Source organism: Periplaneta americana, chromosome 3, assembly GCF_040183065.1.
Source record: "Periplaneta americana isolate PAMFEO1 chromosome 3, P.americana_PAMFEO1_priV1, whole genome shotgun sequence".
Lineage (NCBI taxonomy): Eukaryota > Metazoa > Arthropoda > Insecta > Blattodea > Blattidae > Periplaneta > Periplaneta americana.
In genome coordinates this window covers 94,039,197-94,051,353 of record NC_091119.1, presented here as the reverse complement: position 1 = coordinate 94,051,353, position 12,157 = coordinate 94,039,197, and positions in this window count along the sequence as shown.

Sequence of the window (12,157 nt, the reverse complement as noted above, 5' to 3'; positions counted from 1 at the left end):
ACACCAAGAGACTGGATGTGCGACTAACTTGTATCCCGATTATGTGTAATGATGAAGAATCTCGATATGATTCTATAAATCATTGGGTTCAATATATTCCATTTGGAAAGAGAAGGAGATGTGCGCAAAAAGGGTGTAACAGCATTGTTCGAACGCAATGTTCAAAGTGAGTTGTTGGATTATGTATAAAGTGTTTTTACTCATATCATAGCAATGTAGAGTAGTACAATAAATTTTCGCTGTGTATATATGGAGTGCGTTTTCTTAAGTTAATTTATAGTATGCTTGTCAATGGTGGGGGACACATCGTTGGAGAACGTGGTATTTTAAATACAAATTATCAACAAGCCGGATATAAAGTGTGACAAGATAAAGCCCGAGCATCTGGTGAAAGAGCTTCAGCCTTTTTTATCTCGAGAGCGATGGGTGATGGAAAGCGAGAAATGACTGACACTCTCCAAGTTGAAAGCAGGAATGAAAAGGAAAAACAATACGTCTAAGAAGCAAAAACCTCGACTGATAAAGGCACCGAAAAGGGGTGGTATTCTACCACTGCCCCCAATATTTGCAGGTCTCAGCGCATTAGGAGCTCTGTCCGGTGGTGCTGCACAAATAGCGAAAGGTGTAAACTCTGCAAAAAGTGATAAAAAACAACTTTCAGAATCTATGAGGCATAATAAAACTATGGAAGCTATTGCAATGGGAAACAAATCTGGTGGCGGACTACCTCTCCCTCTAATATTGGCTGGTTTAGGAACACTTGGAGCGGTTATTTCACAAAAGAAACCACCTGCAGGAAAGGGTTTGTATGTAAGAGAATACAAAAGTGGTAAGGGAATGCGATTAAAAAAAAAACCCTAAGCGATGCTGATATTCTTAATTATGCACGATTTCTTGGCATACGAAATTTTCGCGGTGTTTTTATGAGAAATGCTTTGCCTAAGAAACCGTGGTATAAAGAAAAAATAATAATAAATTTAGATTCTGATGAGGGACCCAGTACGCATTGGGTAGCGCTTAATAAAATTAATAATAGTGAAGCATTTTACTTCGATTCCTTTGGAGATCTCCCCCCACCTATAGAGATAAATAATTATTTACGAGGTGTAACAATTAAATATAATACTAATCGATATCAGAAGTTTGATACAGAGTTATGTGGACAGTTAGCTCTTCAATTTTTATTATAAATGTGAATGTAACAATATGTATGCTATCACAATGTCTTTCACAGTGACAGGTAATACATCAGAGATATCTTGTAGCTATCATCCACCAATCGAATTGGATGAAGATGCAGATTATGAGATAGGTCTCGTAAATTTTTCAACATATAACACCATACCCAATGTTTCTGATGAGAATAAAAAATTACAAATGAAAGGAATTGAAGTAAAACGAAAACAATTACATTACCCACTGGGACGTATGAAATCGATGATATAAATAATTATATAATACATACAATGATGATCACAGAGAATCAGACTCGGCCGAGCGCCTTTGAATTAGTTGCAAATAATAACACATTACGCGCAGAAATGTATTGTGAACATGAGATTGATTTCACAGCTCCAGATCCGATAGGTAAAATGCTAGGATTTAAAAGCAAAAAATTTGAGGCTCACAGTAGACACATATCAGATTATGCTGTTAACATATTTCCAGTCGCTCTTATAAGAATAGAATGTAATTTAACTGGAGGCTCATTTTTAAACAATCAGCCAACCCATGCAATTCATTCGTTAATTGTAAATGTTGATCCAGGGTTCCATTTGACTGAAAAGCCATTCGAAATTCGATATTTTAAAATAAATAATAATAAATATATTGATAATATTACTATTAGAATAGTTGATCAAAACGGAAAGTTGGTTGATTTTAGAGGTGAGTCTATTACTCTAGAGTTACATTTTCGAAAAAGATGGGATTACAATTCCCTCAAAACTTCTATATCAGGACTAACACACCAACTAAACACGTTAGTTCAACTTCTGAAACCAAGAGATTGACATCTGACTCGATAAACTTACTCACAAAATTTGGATATAAAGTAAGGATATGATAGATCCCTTAAATGTGACTAAATCACCAATATTTGAGGAGAGAATAGTGAAAAAAGAAACGCATTCCTTTCTCCCGCAAAATCCTTCAGCCATCAATGAAAATGATTCCATCAATATTCGTATTAAAAGTGAAAATTTATATATGCTTCCTTGTGAAAGCTGTATTTTTATTGAGGGAAACATTAAAAAACCTGATGGCACTGCAACTAGTGCAAAATTGGTTAACAATGCAATGGCATTTTTGTTCGAATCTATACGACTGGAACTTAATGGGCAGCTTATTGACAGCATTAAAAATGTGGGCATTACATCAACGATAAAAAATTTGATTTCTCTGAATTCGTTTGAATCCGACATGCTTGGAAACAGTGGTTGGGTCCACCCCACTAAGGATGTTGATATTGTCTCCAATACTACATTCAACGTATGTATCCCGCTGAAAACTCTTCTTGGATTTGCCGAGGATTTTACAGATATCATAATAAATACACAACTAGAACTGATACTTGTACGAGCAAAAGACTCTATTAATGCTCGAATGGGTGAGGATTGCAAGGTTACGTTCACAAGACTTCATTGGAACATGCCTCTAATTGCAGTATCCGATCCCGAAAGACTTCTACTTCTACAGATACTTAGAAGTGACTCACCACTCAGCATTCCCTTTCGCCCATGGCAGTTGTTTGAATATCCGTCACTACCTGCAACTAAACAGATTATGTGGAATGTTACAACAACTAATAAGCTTCGAAAACCGAGATATGTGATAATTGGATTTCAAACAGACAAACATGGAATTGACAAGGATAATAGCGTCTTTAATCATTGTAATGTTACTGATTTGAAAGTATACTTGAATGATGAATTCTATCCATACAATAACCTTAATTTGGATATTGAAAGTGGTAAATTTGCTCTATTATATGAATTGTACAGCAAATTTCAAAATTCATATTACAACAAGCCAAATAATCCATTGCTATCAAGAAAAGATTTCATCGATAAAGCACCACTTTTTGTCATTGATTGCTCCAAACAACATGATGAAATAAAAATTGGAGCAGTAAATGTACGTATTGATATATTGACAAGCGTACCTATAGCAGCACACACAACCGCATATTGCCTAATCCTACACGACTGTGCTATCAACTATACACCTCTCACAAACATGGTCCAAACAGTGGTGTAGAAAAATGTAAGTATGTGTTACTTTTTCCCGTATTATAAAATTTACACTAGGTATCATTCTACATCGCTTTTATTTTGTTTCAGGACATCCATTGATGTTCATTGCCTTATTCTCTTACACCTCTCACAAACATGTTGGGGTAGAAAAATGTAAGTATGTGTTACTTTTTTCCCGTATTATACAATTTACATTAGGTATCATTCTACACCGCTTTTATTTTGTTTCAGGCAAACAACTTCATTTTAAAAGAACTCATCATCTCCGCGGGACAAGGATGCTGTTTTTCTTCATCGAATATCACCATGGACTATTGTGGTTAATTACAGTGATGTGGAATTAGTGTGTTATATAAGGAACATGTGCTTCTATCACTGCAGAGACAATAATGTGGAATGCGCCTTTCAAAATGTAAAAGTTCTTCAGTTTTGGTGGACACATTAATTGAAAATGTATGTGAATAATCATTGTATTGTATTTATTTTTTACTCAATATATACATATAATTTTATTTTGTTACTGATTTATTTTATCAACATCCCTAATGCACAACATAACACATGGCAGATGGCGATTATCAATACAGTATTTGTGTAAAATAACATACCACAGCTGGCCATTATTCAGCACTTGCGTCTTCACCGGATGTAATTAACAGCTTGCATATTATTTGCATCATGCAATATTTGTGTAATATGACACGTTGCAGGTGCTTAAAGAACATGCTTTTATCATTACTCAGCAATTGCATCGTCGCCGGAAGTGATTCAGCAAGCTTGCATAATATTTGCACACTTATGCATATACATCTACGTTGATTTATCTGCTACAATTACTGCTCTAAATCATAATAATGTCACATTCTGAATGTTGGTAATAATGTATTAAATACGCTAAACAAACCACTCAAAATGTATTACACTGGAATAATATGAGAAGAATGTATGTGTTTAATTTACAAGTGTGCTAGATTAATTTCTTTTATAAATTGGCTTAAAGTACAACCATTTACGCCATCAATAATTCCTCCATTCCAATTTCCATTTCCCATTACTATTTATCAATTCAATTACCAGTACATTAGAATCTTAATATTTTTTATCAATTACTCAGTAATTGGCTTAAAGTACAACCAGTAAAATTAGCAACCTTGCATAATATTTGCACACATAGCAGATAGTGATTATTTTAACATTCACAACTCACTTTCAAATATACAAACATGTATGAACTTGTCTATTCCCCCCCCCCCACTATACAAACTTGTATGAACATGTGCATTTCAAATTATTACATTTCCAACTTCAATTAAAAATTTATGACGCCACACTTTAAGTTATGCCGTTCGTATTTCAAATTTTTACCTCCCCTCCCCCATTTCCAACTTCAATTACAAATTTATAACGTCACTTCAGCCACATCCTGTTTAATTTACAAGTGTGCTAGATTAATTTTTTATCCATTTATGTCCCACATTCCAACACCCATTCCCCAATCAATTAAATTACCATTACATTAGAATCTTAAGAAAAAGAATGTATGTGTTTAAGTGTGATAGATTAATTCTTCGCCGGATGTGACCTTGCATAATATTTGCACACATAGCAGTTTTCAAACATGTATGAACTTGTGTCTTTCACCTGAGAACAATTGCCGGATATGACTCAGCATTATATTTGCACACTTAGCAGACATTCAGGAGATAAACATGTATGAACTTGTCATGCCATTACATACCTGCACGTCACGCTTTAACCTCGAACTCTTAGATTGCCATTTATGACGTTACGCCCCTTTCCTACGTCATAATTTCCACATTGAGGAGATAAACATCATACCCGCATGACGTCACACTTTAACCTTGACGTAATTTAAGTTACGCCCCTTACCTACGTCATAATTTAAGCCCCCCACATTGAGGAGATAAACATGTCATGCCATTACATACCCGCATTACGTCACACTTTAACCTTGAATTCTTAGATTGCCATTTATGACGTTACGCCCCTTTCCTACGTCATAATTTAAGCCCCCCACCCCCTCCGTGACGTCATACTTTAAGCCCCGCCCCCTCCATGACGCCATACTTTGGCCACGCCCACGTCTGACGTCACTTGCCACGCCCCCTGTGACGTCACATGGGGAGCCTGTGGGAGCCTGTCTGACAGGTGGTATGGCCGTCATTTCTTATGTACTACCAGATGTCTTTGGAGCAGATATAAGCAAGAGAACGCGGTTCACACGATACTAAATGTCTGTGTATGAATTAAGTGACCGACTACGTTCATATAACGAAAAGTGAAAATTAAAGTAATGTGTCTTTGAACATACCTTCTTGCATCAGTCACTAGTTGTACTGCTGTCGTCTGCTCATACACCGCACAGATGCTAGACGCAATAGAACTGTAGTAGTGGACGCGTCTCTGAATACCGTCTCGTAACCAGGAAATGCACGCTAGTGTCTACAACGCTCTCAGCTAAGTAATGACTTGCCAACCAATGGGAGCGCAGCGATAATATGAGATGCATCGAGACCCTTGTTATGGTCTGCTCCAAAGACATCTGGTATAGAGTATAGTGTAAACGTGACATTAAAATGTTCGGGCCGTATTCATGGACATTCTTAGCGCGGAATTCCGGTGGATGATCAGCGAACTAACGTTTTTCGTATTCATAAACCAGTGTTAGCGATATGATATGATATGAATCCCGTACAAGTAACCAGTCGAAAGCCGGGGCTAGTTTAGCACGCTCGTAGCGCGGGCTAGCGAAATATCTATGAATTGCACCCTTCAAGTTTTATTTGTAAGTGCCGCCTACGTTGTATTCTTTACGAACCACCACAGTTCTATTAAACACTAAAGATAATGGAAAAGCATATTTTGTAGGATGTTAAGGTAAGAAAATATTTACCTGTCCATCATTCATTTTTGAACACTGGATTATCAACAACTTTTTCGTCCTTTGAAACTTACTAAGCTGCATTAGTAGGAAATCTGAAAGAATATATGTTTGGAATTCAAACTGTTCTGTTTCTATTTATGTAACTAGTTACTAGCCTGTTTCCACCACCGCATATTTCTAAATTTCGCGCAATCATCTGACTGTACAGCTCAGTTACTTTATGGTGACAGCTCGTCGACGCGAGAGAGGAGAAGGTTCAACTGTGGGAGGGAGACCGATCCGAGCCGGAGCGAATGGAGGGAGGGAAATACAGTCATATCAGAAATGAAGTTTCACGTTGCAGCGTCTGGATAATTTTGAGCTCCTGTGACTATGTTCACTTCATACTCCGGAACAATAGTCACTAATAAACACTAATGTGGAAATACAATGAGCAGCAGTGCGGAACAATAGTCACTAACAAACACTAATGTGGAAATACAATGAGCAGCAGTTCGGAACAATAGTCACTAATACACACTAATGTGGAAATACAATGAGCAGCAGTTCGGAACAATAGTCACTAATACACACTAATGTGGAAATACAATGAGCAGCAATCGAATCACTATATTTAACAGTTAATCACTAATTAACAATTAAATATAGGCCTACTCATGCGGAAATACCGGTAATGTTCATCAGTGCTTCACTGTTACCTTTCCCATCATCATCATCATCATCATCATCATCATCCATGTAAAACATGGAGCGGCGTTCTTCCCTGTACTTCTTTATTCTCCTCAAATACTACAAACTTTTGGCCCTGATGCTGTGATGCTCCACCAGAATTTAGCGATTATTTTGTGTTTTTTTTTCTAATAAAATCTTAATTTCATAATAACTTTCCTCAAAGTCGAAATACCTCCCTGAAAGTCAATAGTCTTTCAATTTCAATAATATATTTTTTTTAAGTGTGGGCCGCTGTTCTGTGAAATATAGAACTCTTGCTATGGTTTATCTTATGACAGCTTCATTAAAGTTGTCCACAGTTGATTTTGGCGCCGATTATCAATGTCTTTAGTCTCCCTTATTATTTGGCTAACACAGCTCTCAGACAGCGGTAACCTCTGCTACAAGTTTTCCAACATTTGTTACGTTTTTCCTTCCGACGCTATCTTCATAAAGGCTACACTTTGCTCACGACTTCTCGCGACTGCGAATGCAATACCCGACCTTTCAGTTTGCTTCTAACAGGCAGCATTTTCACAAACAGAAAATAGCAGTGAATCTAGACAATAAATACTACATACTGAACAATACAAAACAGAAGCACTACAACTATTTAAGTAACTAAATGAAATGTACGTAACAAACACACTAAATTGCAGTACACACGACAGTGGTGGTGTAGTACGTCCTTAGCGCGACTGTACGCCCACACTAACGCTGCCTAGAAGTGACCGCTAACGCAGCCAGGAGAAGACTAAAATGAACACCCCTTCGAACAAACAGTGAACTCGTCCAAACCACTGCGTCGCCAGGCCAGAGCTGTCACCATAAAGTAACTGGCCTGTACTGGATATTACAAAATTGGTAAACTTTTTCTTTCTGATCGGAATTAAAACAACACAGAATTACAAGAAAGTTTAACAAAGCGATTGTCGTCAGTATTGTGAAAAATGAAACTCGAGCCAGTTCAAGTTTAAAGTATTGTTAAAATATTAGAAATTTTCATCATAGTGTGGAATGCTTTGTTTAGGATTTGTGTGAAAATTCACATTGAAATTGATAATAATAAATTACAATCATCATCATCATCATCATCATCATCATCATCATCATCATCCGGGCATGACCCGAGTAGTCCATTGCATCATCATTGGTCTAACCATCTCTGTCTTGGTCTGCCTACATTTCTCTTTTCTTGTGGTCTGCAGAGTAACATACTTTAGGGAATATCATGATCCTTCATTCTTTCTAGATATTCAAGCCATTTATTTCTATTAACTTACACTTTACTGACAAAATTAGATGTTTGACTGTATTTGTTTATATTGTGAACAATTTATTTGAGATTGACTGTGAACGCGAGGAAAACACACTTCACGTTGTAGACAGGTTTTGGGTTTGACATGTGCTATTATGTAACGGAAATGAAGAGCTGAAGTCGGGGACTCAGGATTTGCTTGGCACTCAGCAGGTCCTCTGGTGCCTGTTGAGTGTTGTCTTACCGGATGACGTCTAATTGTTTGGACTCGAGAGTTGTGGGGCCTCATCCCATGGAATTGTTCGATCCAAGAAAGAAAGCTGAAACTCTATGATATATTGTTCCTGCCAAATGTCGGGAATAGCCTACAGTTTCCACGTGTCTGGAAGAAAGACCGTTGCTACGATTTATGCTGAACATGCTATTCTGAACAATTACGAGCGATTTTAAGAAAGTAAGAAACTAATATCAAATAATTTACATGATAGGAGTGCTGTAGAAAATATAATCATGAACTGTGAATCAAACTTATACTTATTAGAAGTGCTAAGAAATCGGTTCATGAAGATTATACATACTTTGTCGTTGATATGATACATTTTACGGTTAAGTATATTATTTCTGGTACTCAAAAGACACACAAAAATTAAATCATTTACCGTACACTCAAATAAGACCATAAATATATTGATAATAAATTACATGTATATACAATCAATATCGGAGAGTAGAAACAGCAAATGTTACTTTCATGAAATGAATGTGGTTTGATAATATTTTTACACAGAAAAGATGCTAAAATTTACTATGCAATAAAATGGGTCGAGCGTGGACATTTATTTTCTACTCAACCTCCTAAACGACAAGAGTTGCGTTAATTTTCAAAGCAATTTACGTATTTACACAATTTGTTGTGTGGAAGTTTTCAATTGGAAGCACAATGCTGCAATAAATAGTATCATGTAAGATAGCCCCTGTACCGCTTGGAATTAAATAGGCATAGAAAAGAACTCAAAATGAGAGCTGGTTTTGATTAATCGTCATTTTGTATGTCTTAATCACTACCACCATAACTCGTCAACTACTGCAATTTATTACTGCTGCTGCTGCTGCTACTACTACTACTACTGCTACTACTACAACTACCACTACCACTACCACCATCACCACCCCACTACCACCACCACCACCACCACCACCAACACCATTACTACTATCACCGCAACCATGAATTAATTTTACACATTTCATCTGACTTATCGTAGGCTATCTGACTTCTGGAACGTGATATGTTTTATCCACATGCATTCTCTTTCAATACCGGTAACCATATATATGGACATTTTGTCATGTCCAGTTTGATTGCTACTTTAAACCTGTTGGGTTTCAGATTTGTAAATATTGACTGCAAAATTATATTCGGTCAATATTTATTTAATCCAAACTGTTTTTGCAGTAATCCAATGAAAACACGAAGTGTAACCAAACCGCTGGCTTGCAGGTAGTTCGATATTGAAAGTCAAATGTGAATATGAAGGCAGAGTATTGAATCTGATATAATATTCCGACATGGCGAAAAATACTGGAAAGAAAAATAGTACTGGTACTGAAAGGTACGTCTGCAAATTTTATATGATAAATTGATCGAAACATAAGAAATTGATCATTTTAAATTCTTAAAATTCTTGCAAAAGTAAGTTAAATTCTCTTGTATTATTCTTAAAATGTATTCTCCATTTATTGTACGCGATGGGTTCGATTCCCAACACAAAAGTGGAATAGTTGCTGTTGAACACGAGTGCGTACTTACGACTCTCTTTTGTTGTGATTTCTCTGTTTTGGGTTATTCAATGTATCCCTCATGCAGTAGATTGTAAGGAAATCTAATCTTTGTGCACAGTCTCCTTAGGAATGGACGGAATGGGTCAGTGAGCTGAATCGTTCACAGCAGAATATGATAGCGAAGATGATTTTGAAAGTTTATTTTTTAATTTATATATAGGTCTAATTTCGTTAATTTATACGATAATTTCATGATAGTTTAATTAAGTCTGTCAATAGTATATTATGGGTTAATTTTTACGGAAAATCATGCGCAGTTTTAATACTCGAAATACATTACAATCATTATTAGTATTAAATTATTAAGAACAAATTAAAAAAAAAGATTAAAAAATATTAAAAAGTACCATAAAATAAATATAAAGGGTCGTACTGAAAGTCATGAGCAACACATTGCTATAATTTAAATTTCAATAATGTAATAAAAACGATTATATGATCATAATCTACAGACTTTACATTATGTATTGACATATTGTGACGTCATTAACTTCTATTGTGTGACCACAGGCAATGTTTGAAATATGGTCAACAACGATGGTTCGTTTCGACAGCATTCTGTCATTAAATTTCTTGTTAAAGAAGAAAACTGTGCTGCTGAAATTCACTTCAGACTTCAGCGTGCATACGGAGATGTGTGCATTAGCGAAAGCAGTATTAGGAGATGGGTGAAACATTTCGAAGGTGGGAACACGAGCATCCAAGATGAGCCCCGTAGAGGTCGCCCTCGAACTGCCTCTACGGAACGCAACAAAGAAAGAGTCGATGAGTTCTGGGATGCATTTTGGTTGAATTTCTTGAACCTGGATAGACCATAAATGCTGTCCGCTATATTCAGACACTTTTGAAGCTCCGTCATGTATTGCGGGAGAAACGCCGTGGAAAGATCATCCTGCAACACGATAACGCATGGCCTCATCCTGATCGTGTCACCGTGGAGAAAATCAAAACATTTGGGTGGGAAACTCTTCCGCAATATCCCTACAGTCCCGACTTGGCACTCTCCGACTACCATTTTTTTCAGTTCTGTAAAGGAGCAGCTGCGAGGCCAGCGCTACGAGACGCTGGAGGACATCCGGAAAGCAGTGCGTCAGTGTCTTCGGGAAGATGAAACGGACTTCTGCATACAGCAAGGGAATTTTCAAACTTACAGAACGGCGGGAAAAATGTGTGCAAAGAAATGGAGACTACGTTGAAAAGTGACAGAAAAGTCTGTATATTAAGATGATGTACCTGGTTTGTCTAAAAATATAAAAATTAAGATTTATAACAACGAGTTGCTCATGACTTTCAGTATGACCCTCTTAATACGAAAGTAAACCTTTTAATTGATATTCGCAATATAGTATGTAATTTATATGATGAAGAGAACAAAGTTTGATTTAACGATTCTAGCTTACAGTTCGCAGTGAAATGAAGTGTAGTTAGGAATATTGTTCTAGTTATTCCGCTTTCCAAACAACAGTTCTATTAGGCCTATACATTTAAATTGTACATTATAAAATCTTTCGGCGAGATCATAATGGAGTTTCTAATGGACAAAGCCGATATTGCAGACGGGTTTCCTTAAGGAAGCAATACACTCTACAATTCCCTGTTTCTTCTGTCATTTGCATAGTTAATAATGGGCTGGTACGAAGTCTTACGAATAATACAGTTTTCCGATGCTGATGTAGGAGGCCTTGGGGTTCGGGATTCTGAGGCTTGTCAGATAGACCCCACTCGTCTGGGAATGGAACCTGGGTCTATCCAACACCACTAGATATGTAGGTGGTGTTGGTCTATCTCGGCTGAGGCAGGATGACCCGTCTGTCAGCATGGGATTTAAGAATGCCACCATTTCCTCCTGTCGAACTGCAACAATCATTGAATATGGAGCGCACGATGGCTAGAGTAAGCATGAGTGCATGGATCAATTCCGGGTCTAGCCGGAATTCTACCTAACGTCCCATTTCAACTGTGATATGTCCAAACTCCGACAATAGAAATATAGTGGACTGGAAATGAAAGCTGATAAGTACGTTCTTGGAGAATGTCTGCTGCACAAGTATCTTGTTAATACAAATAACTTGGTCATTCCGGTAGACAGTCGTTATAGAGAAGCCGTCTGGTAATTAATAATTAGTAACTTTTGTCTGTGTTGAGAGATAATGATACAGTGATAATGTGAGTACTGTAGAATGAAAT